Source organism: Pseudophryne corroboree, chromosome 6 (genome assembly GCF_028390025.1).
Source record: "Pseudophryne corroboree isolate aPseCor3 chromosome 6, aPseCor3.hap2, whole genome shotgun sequence".
In the NCBI taxonomy this organism is placed as follows: domain Eukaryota; kingdom Metazoa; phylum Chordata; class Amphibia; order Anura; family Myobatrachidae; genus Pseudophryne; species Pseudophryne corroboree.
In genome coordinates this window covers 370,153,134-370,171,065 of record NC_086449.1, presented here as the reverse complement: position 1 = coordinate 370,171,065, position 17,932 = coordinate 370,153,134, and the positions used below count along the sequence as shown (strand labels likewise).

Here is a 17,932-nt window from a genome sequence, read left to right as displayed (position 1 = left end):
CTGCCATACAAAACAAAATCCCCAGAAACAGCCCCGAACCTGTGTGTTTTAGTGAGGAAAGCTGTTTTTTTATGGCCAATCCTAACTGAATTAGCCTGTAAAAAAACATCAGTGAATAACCGAAAGTGTGAAAAACAAACGTTTATCGCACCCAATGTTTTATCTCCTGTAATAGGACACCACCCATAATCTTCTTAAAAATGTAAAACAGTTATATTACAAGGCAGAGCGGAGGAGAGTGACACCATGGAGAAGGTTGTTTGAAAGATCTACTGGAATACCCGCTCAGTTTTTGGACTCAGATAGCTCAGCTGCTTCTTTGGTGAATGAAGCAACCTAGTTGGTCCCAGCAGCTTTACTCACGACATCTGCAAACATGGGAAACAAATAGCTAATCCAATGCAGTACAAAATCATAAGACTTTAACAGAATTAGAATAGGAAGGAGCTTCAGTTGAAGATTGATAGAAGTCTTAACTAGAATGATGGGCATTAAATATGAGTCAAGATCATGAAATAGCAACTGGAATAGCTGGTTGTGTTGGTGGGGTAAGTATTAATTATTTAGCATTAGGTCGTTGTGTGCAGGAGCAGATGGGATTTAATGGTTTGGGAATTGAGGAAGCTAAATAAGTGAGCTGAGTCAGATTATATTCACGAAACTGCCCTTTTGCCTGCCCTGTTGTTGTGCCTGTCTGTTTGTGAGTTGGCACTAAGCATGGCAAACAGGGCCAATGGGTAAATGTGATGAGAATGTGTATGGTGTACTGAGGAGTTATGCAAGCAGATGATTTGATTCAGCACTAGTCAGATGATTAAAACGGCATCAAGAAAAAAACAAACCATAACAATATAATGGGGTATGACCCTCTATGTTGTCCTTTTGGTGGTGCACCCAGAAGTCAATGAGTATGAATACAAATATGGCAAGAAAGAAGTAGACTCTTGTGTGGGCGCACTCTTTGGAAGAAATGTAGTTCACTCTGACAATTTGAAAACATAAATTTCATTATATATATTCTAATATATATTAGAGTATTTCGTACCATTTTATTGTATTTAGAAACACTATTTGTCTCTATAATTGTTTTGTTCAATGGTAAGATACCACATTAATAGACAGATAGCCAGAGTAAATTTCCAAGTGATTCTACCCAATTTGATGATTGCCAATTATTAATGATTCACAAGATGGTACCTAAATATAAAAAAAATACTGGTTAATTGAATCTGTAATATGTAAAAATATGAAAGTACAATTTGTCCAATGCATAGTTCAATAAATATGGTGTTATTTAAATGGGTTATTTCCCTGAACAGGATCAGAATACCACGTGCCACAATTTAATCACAGTATGAAGGAAGAAAAGTGGTGAATCTGCTTTCAGTGTTAGGTTCAGAGTATCCTAGTTATTAAAACCTACAAAACTCGGTATTCCCAGGAGGTCTTCCATCCAAGTACTAACCAAGCCCATCACTGTTTAGCTTCCAAGATCAGACGGTGTCAGGAGTATACAATGTGGTGTGTTAGTAGGTTAGTGATTTAGCCTCCTCTGGGATCACTGATGAGAGTTCACCTAATAGGAGGGTTGAAGGAAAGTGAAGTGGGATACCCAAGGAGAAAACTGCTGAAAGGGAATAAAGTTCAGGGGCCAAATGTAATAGAGTGAGAGTTTCAGAAAGTGAGAGATTTCGTAAGGTTTTTCAGGTTTTTTAAGTGGCAATCATTTACACTGCAAACCCAGGTTGATCTTGCTGTGTAAATGATTGCCACATTTAAAAAAAACTGAAAGCCTTACCAAATCTCTCACTTTTTGAAACTCTCACTCTATTACATTTGGCCCCTGGACTCTAGACCAGAGATTTCCAGATGAAATATGGGGCCTAATTCTGAGTTGATTGCAGCAGAAAATGTGTTAGCAGTTGGGCAAAACCATGTGCACTGCAGGAGGGGCAGATATAACATGTGCAGAGAGAGTTAGATTTGGGTGGGGTGTGTTCAAACTGAAATCTAAATTGCAGTGTAAAAATAAAGCAGCCAGTATTTACCCTGCACAGAAACAAAATAACCCACCCAAATCTAACTCTCTCTGCAAATGTTATATCTGCCCCCACTGCAGTGCACATGGGCCCTCATTCCGAGTTGTTCGCTCGCAAGCTGCTTTTAGCAGCATTGCACACGCTAAGCCGCCGCCTACTGGGAGTGAATCTTAGCTTAGCAAAATTGCGAACGAAAGATACGCAATATTGCGAAAAGATTTATCTGTGCAGTTTCTGAGTAGCTCGAGACTTACTCTTCCAGTGCGATCAGTTCAGTGCTTGTCGTTCCTGGTTTGACGTCACAAACACACCCAGCGTTCGCCCAGACACTCCTCCGTTTCTCCAGCCACTCCCGCGTTTTTCCCAGAAACGGTAGCGTTTTTTCACACACTCCCATAAAACGGCCAGTTTCCGCCCAGAAACACCCACTTCCTGTCAATCACACTCCGATCACCAGAACGAAGAAAAAACCTCGTAATGCCGTGAGTAAAATACCAAACTTCTTAGCAAATTTACTTGGTGCAGTCGCAGTGCGAACATTGCGCATGTGCAATTAGCGGAAAATCGCTGCGATGTGAAGAAAATTACCGAGCGAACAACTCGGAATGAGGGCCATGGTTTTGCCCAATTGCTAACAAACTTACTGCTGCGATCAACTCAGAATTACCCCCATAGTGTAGAATGGATCTGCTGTCTGTGTTAGACTGGGGAAATAGGATATGTATGAACCAGTGAGTGAAATGTGTAAACTGGAACCTACTATGAAAGTCCACATAGAAAAAAATGTTTATAGTAAGTGACCTAGTAGAAAGGCTGAAAAGCAAATCATTCTTAGGTATATGCTGATGTGAATCCTTAAGATGAATATAGATTGTGGGAAGTAAGCACTACTGAGAAAAAATGGCAGTTCATTTAGCCAAAAAATAATTATAAGTGGTTATATCAGGCATAATCTATTCTTTGCACATAGCCTAGATAACTGCTTACAAACTTATTCATCAGACATATTCAGATGTGTCAGACTTGAGTAATTTACAAGATGCACATAGAGTTATTTATATGTGACAATGAATTGTCCTAGTGAGAGAAATTCTATGTATAAGAGCAAATAGTATAAAACATGAGCATTTGTCAATCTATTGAGAGTAATAGGGGCATCAATAGTCAGTGCACAAGAATTTTAAAAGGCTCACAAAATCTACCACTTCATCCAGTAGGATAAAACCTCAGACAGTGATACATCACAAATGTTGCAAAAAGGTGATGGTCTGTAATGTTCAGAATGCTCAGATCATTGTTCCAATGTTCCTAGTGAGTATCTCATTAAGAGTAATTGTTTTATTTCTATCATTGAATATCTATCTGAAAAACATACTGTAAAATATACAATGTGGTTTCACATCCAGATACTGTATCTTGTACTGGAGTAACTGCAGATATAAATCTCAATGTCTGTGCATTAATATTTAAATACATGGTAAGTCATGGATGACAGAGATTTATTTACGTGTCACCAGGAGAGCGGAGGTAATGACTGAATGGCCCAGGCTGTTGATAACCTCCTGCAAAGGGCAGAGCAGTGCTGCCAGTCCACCGGGAACCTGTAGTACGATGACTCCCCTCTGGTGCAGATAAGACAACAGTGGTCTTCTTGGAGCGGAAGACCGGTTTTGTCTGCTACACGGGTTTGGTCACTTATCAAAATGTAATAAAATGTACTAGATTTTGTCATAATCAATTCTTTGTTTCATTATTATTGTTACTATGTTAAGTTGTAGTTCATGACATCAGCCACAAGAGTGTTTAATAAAGAGGGATTGTCAGTCTTGGTTACCCGCAGCTGACCATCTTAACATTTGTACACTTCACGGCTTCTTTTTCATGCCTCATTTATCTATAGTTTTTCTTCTTTAAAACCACACTATGTCATACAATGGGTTGCGGCAGAGAAATGCTGGTCACCAATGCTGCTCTAATATTGGTGGCAGATTAAGCTTTTGCCTTATACAGTAGTAGACATTTACCCTTCCCCCAGCACCAGCTACAATTTTTATTTCATTATATTACTGTGAACACTGTGTTGTAATAAAAGGTACATTATCAAAAAGTGTACACCTGAAAATCCATCAGCTGGTGACGCTTTTTAATTTTGTGTACTCTTGGGAGACATCTTCCACATTTCAAAAAAAGTGAAAAAATAAGAATTTACTTACCGATAATTCTATTTCTCGGAGTCCGTAGTGGATGCTGGGGTTCCTGAAAGGACCATGGGGAATAGCGGCTCCGCAGGAGACAGGGCACAAAAAGTAAAGCTTTAGGATCAGGTGGTGTGCACTGGCTCCTCCCCCTATGACCCTCCTCCAAGCCTCAGTTAGGATACTGTGCCCGGACGAGCGTACACAATAAGGAAGGATTTATGAATCCCGGGTAAGACTCATACCAGCCACACCAATCACACTGTACAACCTGTGATCTGAACCCAGTTAACAGTATGATAACAGCGGAGCCTCTGAAAGATGGCTCACAACAATAATAACCCGATTTTTGTAACTATGTACAAGTATTGCAGATAATCCGCACTTGGGATGGGCGCCCAGCATCCACTACGGACTCCGAGAAATAGAATTATCGGTAAGTAAATTCTTATTTTCTCTATCGTCCTAGTGGATGCTGGGGTTCCTGAAAGGACCATGGGGATTATACCAAAGCTCCCAAACGGGCGGGAGAGTGCGGATGACTCTGCAGCACCGAATGAGAGAACTCCAGGTCCTCCTTAGCCAGGTTATCAAATTTGTAGGATTTTACAAACGTGTTTGCCCCTGACTAAATAGCCGCTCGGCAAAGTTGTAAAGCCGAGACCCCTCGGGCAGCCGCCCAAGATGAGCCCACCTTCCTTGTGGAATGGGCATTTACATATTTTGGCTGTGGCAGGCCTGCCACAGAATGTGCAAGCTGAATTGTATTACACATCCAACTAGCAAAAGTCTGCTTAGAAGCAAGAGCACCCAGTTTGTTGGGTGCATACAGGATAACAGCAAGTCCGTTTTCCTGACTCCAGCCGTCCTGGAACCTATATTTTCAGGGCCCTGACCACATCTAGCAACTTGGAGTCCTCCAAGTCCCTAGTAGGCGCAAGACACCACAATAAGCTGGTTCAGGTGAAACACTGACACCACCTTAGGGAGAGAACTGGGGACGAATCCGCAGCTCTGCCCTGTCCGAATGGACAAACAGATATGGGCTTTTTTGAGAAAAAAACCACCAATTTGACACTCGCCTGGTCCAGGCCAGGTCCAAGAGCATGTTCACTTTTCATGTGAGATGCTTCAAATCCACAGATTTGACTGGTTTTAAACCAATGTGTTTTGAGGAATCCCAGAACTACGTTGAGATCCCACAGTGCCACTGGAGGCACAAAAGGGGGTTGTATATGCAATACTCCCTTGACAAACTTCTGGACTTCAGGAACTGAAGCCAATTCTTTCTGGAAGAAAAATCGACAGGGCCGAAATTTGAACCTTAATGGACCCCAATTTGAGGCCCATAGACACTCCTGTTTGCAGGAAATGCAGGAATCGACCGAGTTGAAATTTCTTCGTGGGGCCTTCCTGGCCTCACACCACGCAACATATTTTCGCCACATGTGGTGATAATGTTGTGCGGTCACCTCCTTTCTGGCTTTGACCAGGGTAGGAATGACCTCTTCCTGAATGCCTTTTCCCTTAGGATCCGGCGTTCCACCGCCATGCCGTCAAACGCAGCTGCGGTAAGTCTTGGAACAGACATGGTACTTGCTGAAACAAGTCCCTTCTTAGCGGCAGAGGCCATAAGTCCTCTGTGAGCATCTCTTGAAGTTCCGGGTACCAAGTCCTTCTTGGCCAATCCGGAGCCATGAGTATAGTTCTTACTCCTCTACGTCTTATAATTCTCAGTACCTTAGGTATGAAAAGCAGAGGATGGAACACATACACCGTCTGGTACACCCACGGTGTTACCAGAACGTCCACAGCTATTGCCTGAGGGTCTCTTAACCTGGCGCAATACCTGTCCCGTTTTTTGTTCAGACGGGACGCCATCATGTCCACCTTTGGTAATTCCCAACGGTTTACAATCATGTGGAAAACTTCCCCATGAAGTTCCCACTCTGCCGGGTGGAGGTCGTGCCTACTGAGGAAGTCTGCTTCCCAGTTTCCATTCCCGGAATGAAACACTGCTGACAGTGCTATCACATGATTTTCCGCCCAGCGAAAAGTCCTTGCAGTTTTTGCCACTGCCCTCCTGCTTCTTGTGCCGCCCTGTCTATTTACGTGGGCGACTGCCGTGATGTTTTATCCCACTGGATCAATACCGGCTGACCTTGAAGCAGAGGTCTTGCTAAGCTTAGAGCATTATAAATTTACCCTTAGCTATATTTATGTGGAGAAAAGTCTCCAGACTTGATCACACTCCCTGGAAATTTTTTCCTTGTGTGACTGCTCCCCAGCCTCTCGGGCTGGCCTCCGTGGTCACCAACATCCAAAACTGAATGCCGAATCTGCGGCCCTCTAGAAGATGAGCACTCTGTAACCACCACAGGAGAGACACCCTTGTCCTTGGATATAGGGTTATCCGCTGATGCATCTGAAGATGCGATCCGGACCATTTGTCCAGCAGATCCCACTGAAAAGTTCTTGCATGAAATCTGCCGACTGGAATTGCTTCGAAGGAAGTCACCATTTTTTTACCATGGCCCTTGTGCAATGATGCACTGATTTTAGGAGGTTCCTGACTAGCTCGGATAACTCCCTGGCTTTCTCTTCCGGGAGAAACACCTTTTTCTGGACTGTGTCCAGAATCATCCCTAAGCACAGGAGACTTGTTGTCGGGATCAGCTGCGATTTTGGAATATTTAGAATCCACCCCTGCTGTTGTAACAGTATCCGAGATAGTGCTACTCCGACCTCCAACTGTTCCCTGGACTTTGCCCTTATCAGGAGATCGTCCAAGTAAGGGATAATTAAGACGCCTTTTCTTCGAAGAAGAACCATCATTTCGGCCATTACCTTGGTAAAGACCCGGGGTGCCGTGGACAATCCAAACGGCAGCGTCTGAAACTGATAGTGACAGTTCTGTACCACGAACCTGAGGTACCCTTAGTGATAAGGGCAAATTTGGGACATGGAGGTAAGCATCCCTGATGTCTCGGGACACCATATAGTCCCTTTCTTCCCGGTTCGTTATCACTGCTCTGAGTGACTCCATCTTGATTTGAACCTTTGTAAGTGTTCAAATTTTTTTAGATTTAGAATAGGTCTCACCTTGCCTTCTGGCTTCAGTACCACAATATAGTGTGGAATAATACCCCTTTTCTTGTTGTAGGAGGGGTAATTTAATTATCACCTGCTGGGAATACAGCTCGTGAATTTTTTTTTCCATACTGCCTCCTTGTCGGAGGGAGACCTTGGTAAAGCAGACTTCAGGAGCCTGCGCAGGGGAAACGTCTCGACATTCCAATCTGTACCCCTGGGATACTACTTGTAGGATCCAGGGGTCCTGTACGGTCTCAGCGTCATGCTGAGAGCTTGTCAGAAGCGGTGGAACGCTTCTGTTCCTGGGAATGGGCTGCCTGCTGCAGTCTTCTTCCCTTTCCTCTATCCCTGGGCAGATATGACTCTTATAGGGACGAAAGGACTGAAGCTGAAAAGACGGTGTCTTTTTCTGCAGAGATGTGACTTAGGGTAAAAAACGGTGGATTTTCCAGCAGTTGCCGTGGCCACCAGGTCCGATGGACCGACCCCAAATAACTCCTCTTCCTTTATACGGCAATACACCTTTGTGCCGTTTGGAATCTGCATCACCTGACCACTGTCGTGTCCATAAACATCTTCTGGCAGATATGGACATCGCACTTACTCTTGATGCCAGAGTGCAAATATCCCTCTGTGCATCTCGCATATATAGAAATGCATCCTTTAAATGCTCTATAGTCAATAAAATACTGTCCCTGTCAAGGGTATCAATATTTTTAGTCAGGGAATCCGACCAAGCCACCCCAGCTCTGCACATCCAGGCTGAGGCGATCGCTGGTCGCAGTATAACACCAGTATGTGTGTATATACTTTTTATGATATTTTCCAGCCTCCTGTCAGCTGGCTCCTTGAGGACGGCCCTATCTATAGACGGTACCGCCACTTGTTCTGATAAGCGTGTGAGCGCCTTATCCACCCTAAGGGGTGTTTCCCAACGCGCCCTAACTTCTGGCGGGAAAGGGTATACCGCCCATATTTTCTATCGGGGGGAACCCACGCATCATCACACACTTCATTTAATTTATCTGATTCAGGAAAAACTACGGTAGTTTTTTCACATCCCACATAATACCCTCTTTTGTGGTACTTGTAGTATCAGAAATATGTAACACCTCCTTCATTGCCCTTAACGTGTGGCCCTAATAAGGAATACGTTTGTTTATTCACCGTCGACACTGGATTCAGTGTCCCTGTCTGTGTCTGTGTCGACCGACTAAAGTAAACGGGCGTTTTAAAACCCCTGATGGTGTTTTTGAGACGTCTGGACCGGTACTAATTGTTTGTCGGCCGTCTCATGTCGTCAACCGACCTTGCCGCGTGTTGACATTATCACGTAATTCCCTAAATAAGCCATCCATTCCGGTGTCGACTCCCTAGAGAGTGACATCACCATTACAGGCAATTGCTCCGCCTCCTCACCAACATCGTCCTCATACATGTCGACACACACGTACCGACACACAGCACACACACAGGGAATGCTCTGATAGAGGACAGGACCTACTAGCCCTTTGGAGAGACAGAGGGAGAGTTTGCCAGCACACACCAAAAACGCTATAATTATATAGGGACAACCTTATATAAGTGTTTTCCCTTATAGCATCTTTTTTATATATTTCTAACGCCAAATTAGTGCCCCCCCTCTCTGTTTTAACCCTGTTTCTGTAGTGCAGTGCAGGGGAGAGCCTGGGAGCCTTCCCTCCAGCCTTTCTGTGAGGGAAAATGGCGCTGTGTGCTGAGGAGATAGGCCCCGCCCCTTTTTCGGCGGCCTCGTCTCCCGCTCTTAACGGATTCTGGCAGGGGTTAAATATCTCCATATAGCCCCCGGAGGCTATATGTGAGGTATTTTTAGCCAAAAATAGGTTTTCATTGCTTCCCAGGGCGCCCCCCTTCCAGCGCCCTGCACCCTCAGTGACTGCCGTGTGAAGTGTGCTGAGAGGAAATGGCGCACAGCTGCAGTGCTGTGCGCTACCTTAAGAAGACTGAGGAGTCTTCATGCCGCCGATTCTGGACCTTCTTCTTGTTTCAGCATCTGCAAGGGGGCCGGCGGCGAGGCTCCGGTGACCATCCAGGCTGTACCTGTGATCGTCCCTCTGGAGCTAATGTCCAGTAGCCAAAGAAGCCAATCCATCCTGCACGCAGGTGAGTTCACTTCTTCTCCCCTAAGTCCCTCGTTGCAGTGATCCTGTTGCCAGCAGGACTCACTGTAAAATAAAAAACCTAAGCTAAACTTTTCTAAGCAGCTCTTTAGGAGAGCCACCTAGATTGCACCCTTCTCGGCCGGGCACAAAAATCTAACTGAGGCTTGGAGGAGGGTCATAGGGGGAGGAGCCAGTGCACACCACCTGATCCTAAAGCTTTACTTTTTGTGCCCTGTCTCCTGCGGAGCCGCTATTCCCCATGGTCCTTTCAGGAACCCCAGCATCCACTAGGACGATAGAGAAAAAGTGGTGCTAAAATTTGTAAAGACGCCTGTCTCTGACTTACAAGGGTGAGTGGTGGTTCAGGTGTACACTGTGGAGGTGATTTAGTGTTGGATGTAAATACACTTGAGCTTACATGAAATGTATTGACTGATGTATGCACTTGACTTGTACCAGTAGTTTCCGCAGCATACACCTGACATTTTTGATCTTTTAGAAGTACAGATCAGGATTGCTCACGTGCCTCCCAACACAGTAAAGAAAGGCACTGCATGACAGTAAGGGCATGCAGTATATTAAGAGTGTGCAGTACAATTAAAGCATGCAATGCAGTCAGTGTCGGACTGGGACATGATGGGCCCACCGGGGAAATGCAGTGGTAGAGGCCCATTATTAGAGGCTTTGCAAACCATTTGTGCATGGTCTGGGCCCCTTGAAAAATAATATATATAGTAAATACTGCTAGAGCATGCATGATAATGTACCAGATTAATAACATCAATGAACTGAAGAAAATACACCATAGTCCTGTGCAGTGTAATGTAACATATTCACATACCCTCCAACTGTACCTTTTTAACAGGTTCAGTACATTTTTGGGGGGGTCTGTACCGTTTTTTGACTTGCCAAACTTCCATTGAAAGTATAGGGAAAGGGACGTGACCACACCCCCTTTACACGTGGTCACGCCCCTTGTTACATTTGTCCCCATTTTTATGTGTAAAATGTTGGAGGGTATGTATTCAAAATGTATAATTGAGAGGGTGGGCCCCCAGGCAGTGGGGCCCACCAGTGGTTTCCCCTGTACCCCTATGGGCCAGTCCAAGCCTGAATGCAGTACAGTAAGGGTCAGACCCGCCATCAGGGGAGTGCTGCATGCACAGTTGTCCCGGGCCTGGCCTATCTGAGGAGAGGGCCCAGGCCGCTCCTACCGCCGTCCGCCTGCCGCTCTGCTCCGCCCTGCTCTGCCCTCTTTTTCATAACCGAGCTCTGACACTGTCACAGGAGGGGGAGAGGAGGAGACAGTTATAAACGATACTAGAGGAGGCTCCTCTAGTATCTTTAATAACTGTCTCTTCTGAGGTGGCGGCCATTTTGGGAGGGACATTTTCAATTGAAGCTTGCAGCGTTCTCTCCCCCTCCTGTGACAGTGTCAGAACTAGGGCATGAAAAGGGAGCGGAATTACATGGAATGAGGAGTAGGAACTACAAGGGACCTGGCTGCTACCACAGGAGAATGATCTGCAACAGCTCCTGCCAGCATTTTTTTTTTTTTGGGGGGGGGGGGTCCCTGTCTATTTTGTCAGTCCCGGGCCCCACAATTTCTGATGGCAGCCCTGGGTAAGGGTGTGCAGTACAGTAAGGAGCGTGCAGTGCAGTACCGTAAGGGCATGCAATAAGGGTGTGCAGGGCAGTGAAGGTGTGCACTGCAGTGCAGTACATTACAGGCATGCAGTACAGTAACAGTGTGCAGTGCAGTACAGTAAGGGTGTGCAGTGCAGTACTGTAAAGGCGTGGAGTGCAGTAATGTTGTGCAATGCAGTCCAGTGCAGTACAGTACGGGAGTGCAGTACAGTAAAGGTGTGCAATACAGAACAGTACGGACATGCAGTACAATACGGGGCGTGTAGTATAGTAAAATAAAGGCATGCAGAACAGTACGGGCATACAGCACAGTAACAGTAAGCTTGCACCAGTCCCATGCTAGATGCAGGAGATCTATCTACATCAGGCTTCCTATCCCCATGCACATGTCTCTGAATGGGATGCAGTCAGTTTACCTCCAATCAAAATCCTCAATTGACCGATGGTCAAAATCCCGACAAGGTCAAAATCCCAACATGGACAAAATACCGACATTTAAAATACCGACAAGGTCAAAATACCGACATGTAAAATGCCAACAGGTCAAAATACCAACATGAGTTTGTTCATGATTTTTTTCATTGAAACCGACTTGTTCATACTTTACCATCCTAGTGGACCTGGAGGGGGAAACTCATGCAAACTCATGTATGTTCGCACACTTGCAAAATGAAAACACACTCCTCCATGTGTGGTGACTATGCGTTTGCACGGCTGCTAAAAGTAGCTAGCGAGCGATCAACTCGGAATGACCCCCATAGTTTATTCTTACATGGTGTTTACCTCCTTTGATCATTTGGCCATTGTGGTCAGGTGTACTATATCTTTACATTTAGTGTGGTGTAGTCGTGATGTGAAGGGCAGAGTGTGATTCCTGATTAGTAAAAAAGACAAATACCAAACACCGAGCAACATCACCAAACAGGTCATTTCAACTTTCAACTTGTAATTTATTTTGTACTGTCTGGACATGGCTACTAATAACAGATGCTCAAACAAAATTCTTAAAGCTATGTGTGCAAATGCTAGGAGCTTAGGAGACAAAATTCCAGAGCTAATTGCGATAATGACAAGGGATAACCTGAATATTGTGGCAATTATAGAGTCATGGTGCAATGAGAATCATGACTGGGACATAGCTATACCAGGATACAATTTATTCAGGAAGGATAGAATGGGAAGAATAGGAGGAGGGGTAACAATGTATGTGAAAAAAAGCATAAATTCTACTTCTGCAACAAGTGGCAAATTTCTAAATTCCTTACAGGGAGCATCTCTCAAGCAATTACTGAGGGAGCCCACTCGCAAAGACTCAATATTAGATTTAATTCTTACAAATGTTGACAGGATATCAGACATATATGTGGGTGAGCACCTGGGATCTAGTGATCATCAAGCAGTATGGTTTAGTATAAAGACAGGATCCAACTCATGTCACACAAAAACAAAGGTGTTGGATTTTAGAAATGCTGACTTTGCAAAAATGGGGAGATGTTTAAGTGATTCATTGGTGGACTGGAGGAACTTAGAATGAGTGCAGGAGAGGTGGGAAAAACTGAAAAGTGCAATACTAAGGGCAACAGACCTTTGTATCAAAAGGGTTAGTAAAAGCACCAGGAAAAGGAAGCCAGTGTGGTTCACAAAAGAAGTATCAACTAGTGTGAAAGCAAAATAGATGGCTTTTAGGAAATACAAACAGACTCAAAATAATAACGACAAAGAGGTGTATCTTGACAGACGGAAGGATGCTAAGAAAGTGGTCAGACGTGCAAAGGCAGAAGCTGAGGAGAAAATGGCTCAGTCAGTAGATAAAGGGGGCAAAACTTTTTTTAAAGTATATAAATGAAAGGAGAAAATCAAATGGAGGAATAATGAGACTTAAGACTGAGAGTGAGAATTTGGTGGAGGGAGACAAGGCAATTTCAAATCACCTTAATAATTATTTTTGCTCAGTATTTACTACAGAAGGAGAAGGGAAGGGACCACAGTTAAGTTGCAAAGACATTCATAAAAATAAGGTACATGAAAGTACATTTACAGAGGAGAAGGTCCTAACAGAACTTTCAAAACTAAAAGTTGATAAATCAATGAAGCCAGATGGGATACACCCAAGGATACTAAAAGAGCTAAAAGATGTGCTGGTGGCACCATTAACAGAATTATTTAACCAGTCACTAAATACAGGTGCCATTCCAGAGGACTGGAAAAGAGTGAATGTACAGTAGTTCCACTGTACAAAAGTGGAAGCAATGTAGAAGCAAGTAACTACATACCAGTAAGCCTTACATCAGTAGTAGGGAAAGTAATGTAAAAACTATTAAAAGAAAGAGTTGTGGAATATCTTAAATCAAACAATTTACAGGTTCCAAAACAGCATGAAATTACTGGTGGGAGATCATGCCAAACAAACCTTATTGAGTTTTTTGACTGATGAAAATAATAGATCAAGGGGGAGCTGTAGATGTAGCATATCTAGACTTTAGTAAGGCATTTGACACTGTCCCACATCACAGACTGCTAAATAAACTTGAAAGCGTGGGGGTGAATTATAAAACAGTTAAATGGATAAGAACGTGGTTGAAGGATAGAAAACAGACAGTTGTAGTAAAATGGAGTGCAATCTATGGAGGGAAATGTTACCAGTGGAGTACCCCAGGGATCTGTACTTGGACCAGTTCTCTTTAATATCTTTATTGGTGACATTGCAAATGGTATTGAAGGGAAAGTATGCCTTTTTGCAGATGATACTAAGATATGCAATAGGGAAGACACAGCGGGAAGGGTAAAACAAATGATTGATGACCTAGCTTGAGAAATGGTCAAGAACGTGGCAACTACAGTTTAATGCTAAAAAATAAAAAATCATGCACTTGGGTCTCAAAAACCCAAAGGCTAAATATAGTATCAAGGGTACTATAATGGAAACTACTGAGGAGGAAAGGGATTAAGGACTTACTTTTTCAAGTGAATTAAAGGCAGGGAAGCAATGCAACAAAGCAATGAGAAAGGCAAGTCAGATGCTTAGCTGCATAGGGAGAGGAATCAGTAGCAGGAAAAAAGCAGTAATAATGGCACTGTATAGGTCATTGGTACGGCCTCATCTGGAATACTGTGTCCAGTTCTGAAGACCATATCTCCAGAAGGATATAAATACATTAGAGAGTGTACAAAGAAGGGCAACTAAAATGGTGCATGGCCTACATCACAAAACTTACCCGGAAAGGCTAAAAGATCTTAACATGTATAGTATGGAGGAGAGAAGGGAAAGGGGAGACATGATAGAAACTTTCAAATATACCAAAGGTTTTAACAAAGTTCAGGAGGGAAACATTCTTCAAAGGAAGAGAAGTATTAGAACTCGAGCACATACACTGAAACTGGAGGGAGGCAGGTTCAGGGAAATTTAAGGAAAAATTATTTCACAGAAAGGGTAGTGGATAAGTGGAATAGCCTCCCATCAGAGGTGGTAGAGGCTAAGACTGTAGAGCAATATAAACATGCTTGGGATTATGTACTGATCCCATTGGTGCGGCCTCATCTGGAATACTGTGTCCAGTTCTGGAGACCATATCTCCAGAAGAATATACATACATTAGAGAGTGTACAAAGAAGGGCAACTAAAATGGTGCATGGCCTACATCACAAAACTTACCCGGAAAAGCTAAAAGATCTTAACATGTATAGTTTGGAGGAGAGAAGGGAAAGGGGGGACATGATAGAAACTTTCAAATATACCAAGGGTTTTAAAAAAGTTCAGGAGGGAAACATTCTTCAAAGGAAGAGAAGTATTAGAACTCGAGGACATACACTGAAACTGGAGGGAGGCAGGTTCAGGGGAAATTTAACGAAAAATTACTTCACAGAAAAGGTAATGGATACGTGGAATAGCCTCCCATCAGAGGTGGTAGAGGCTAAGACTGTAGAGAAATTTAAACTAAAATTTAGGCTAAAAAAAGGGTTGAGATTACCACTACCAATTTGGTATTTTCAATATAATCCAATAAAAATCAGAGATATGCACTGGACCATTTTTGCTGGTTTTGGTTCTAATTCATTGTATAGTTTTGGTATTCTCTAAATGCTGTGACTGGTTTCGGTTTTGTATTGTTTTTTAGAAAAATTACAAAAAAGTAAAATTCACATAATTTGGGCCTTTTTTTGTTCCTAAAGTATTATTAATCTCAATAACATTCATTTCCAGCCATTTGCAGTCAAATTTGACCACCTCATAGATCACAATATTGTTATCCAGTTTAGGCCAAAAGCTGCAGTAAGCTGGCTGGTTACTAAGCGACAGAGCGGCACAAACACAGCAGTTTATAGCACATCTATGAAACATTGCCACACACCAGTGGCAGAAATGAAAAGTGGTGTAAGATGGAATTGTCCTTGGGCCCTCCAACACACGCTTTTGTTGGATATTAAAAAGGACATGCACAGTTTAACAAACGAAGCTCTTCAGTGACAGGGACTGCCCCTTTTGTGACTGAAGTGCTTGGTTTATTTGGGCCCCCACAAAACAATTTTTTTGAAGCACTACCTCAGCTCACTAATGAGGAGGTTGAAGATGAGGGTTTTAATTACATTATAATCTTGTAAAATAAATGTCATGAACTTGCCGTAAATGATGTAACATAGAGGAGGTTCCTAGATTGCTAACGTCCCTACCTCTAGTAACTTTGGGCTCACAAATTGAGCACATGCCTTCATAAATGTCAGGATTTGGGTACAAATCCACACCCAAGAGGTGGCTTTTTTGGTCTTATGCCAAAGCATCACCAGCTTTACTTGTACTACTCCCCACATGTGCAGATGGTGAGAAATGTCAGACTCACACATGGCTAACGTGGACACCCCTAGACTCTCCTCAGTGATGTGTGATGGTTCTGAAGACACTGCTTTAGTGGTTTTCATTTTTTTGACACCTTCTAAAGTGAAAAGGTCTTAAAACTCTGTTGGTTAGCAGCGGAGGCATATCTATCATGGCTGCAAGTGTGTGATGTACACATGGGTCTATACACACTGTGCACCCAAAAGTGACCAACTTGTCACTATAGCTGTCCTATACTCATCTGTTTGCACCATCTTTCCGATTATATTTTCAGAAAGATGGCTCTGCTAAGTAGCTAGGAAAGTCTCTGGTATCATGCTGGAGTCTTAGCTCTTTTCTGAACATATTCCAGCTTTCTGAATATATTACCAGAAAGATGGTACCTCTGGGAACAGGTATGAGGGACCACTGCTGGATCTGAATTATTTCTTTAGGTCCAAAACCCCTCCATTGAACTAGGTACTGTACTTGACCAGAACTTGGCTGGCATTCAAATATTTTTATAATTCCGGCTGACCATTAACAAACACAGATGCTAAAACAGTTCAAGGGATCTTTGAATACAATAGGAGATCCAGATGGGACTCTATCTTCTAATGGTATCAAATGGAACAAAATATTTAGACCTAATATACTGTGGCATATCATGTATTGCTCAAAACTCTGACTGATTGATGATATTTTTCATTAGATTAAGGATGATATAAAGAGGAGAGTAAGATGGTTATGGTCCATTCTATAAGACCAGGTTTGAGGATCACCTTGAAGCAGGGGCATAACAATCCCAACTTGCTGCTGCTCAAAGCCAAAGAAAATTTCACGGGCAAGATTTACTAAGTAGCAGCTATTGCTAGCCACCAATACTTGGTGAGTTTTACCCCAAAATGTAAAATAGCATTACTATTAAATGCAAAGCGCCGCAAGCAGAATTCAGGTGTGCGTAGGGGAAGGTGATCTGCACAGGCATAAAGGTACACAAATTCTTGTGTATCTTTTGTTGCGCTGCAACCTCTTGTAGAACATAATTTATCTATTGTCAAATTATATTAAGGATGTGCTTACATGAATCTTAATATAACATAAGATATGTCTAAGAGAAGACTATTGTTCTTTTGTCAGGGCAAACACTTTAGGTTGTGTAACATAAAATGTAACATTTATTAACTGTGGTAACTACTATAGTGACTAAGGCTTAACATAAAGTCCTAATATACTGTAGAACAAATGAAAAGGGTACCCAGAAAAGCAGCTTGAGGAGTAAAGGTGTGATCCAAAAGCCCCTAAATTGGAACGCTGAAAATAAATAAATATCTACACTAAAATAGATATTAAACCTAGATAATGATCTAAAGTAGTGTAATTGCAATAAGGAAGCTGTGAGTAGACAGTGGAGGAGATATATCAAATCTTGGAGAGAGATAAAGTAGTAGTCAATCAGCTCCTGTCATTTTTTAGACACAGCCTATAGCATGGCAGTTAGGAGATGATTGGCTGAAACTTTATCTCTCTTCAATTTATCACTCTCAAAGGCTTAGTACAGAAAATCTACCCCAGTATTTTTAATCATAAGTATAGAAGAAACAGAAAAAGAAGTATGTAGATGATCAAAAAGATGACCTCTTAAATCATCTATCTGGTAATTTATTCTCCTAGAGTGTCACATGTTGCAGTCAGTGAGTTACTGTGAGTCTTTACACAGGTTTATGGCATTCCACTATGGAAGGCATGTAGTATCTGTGCTAAGGTCCTTGTAGTGATCATCAGTGTAAAGTTATTGATGATTTATAAATACATTTCAACCGATATCCTGCATTCCTCAAGGAATAGTTTTGTCAGCTACAATATCAGATTTCTAATTAGTATGTACAGTATTACCTAATATCACTCATCTTCATGGCATTAGGTAAGGTATTTATCCTTAGTACTTATTTTGTAAATCACTTTTGGGAACCATTCTGAAACTCCATTCTACTTATGATTTTGAAG

The 17,932-nt window shown here is 42.7% G+C and overlaps 1 long non-coding RNA gene and 1 pseudogene across 1 annotated transcript in view; one reads left to right on the top strand and one right to left on the bottom strand.

Moving 5' to 3' along the window:
* LOC134935289 (uncharacterized) overlaps positions 1–17,932 on the top strand; it is a 121,839-nt gene that overhangs the window by 15,313 nt on the left and 88,594 nt on the right. The window lies entirely within an intron of this gene.
* LOC134936860 (5S ribosomal RNA) lies at positions 1,417–1,535 on the bottom strand (annotated as a pseudogene).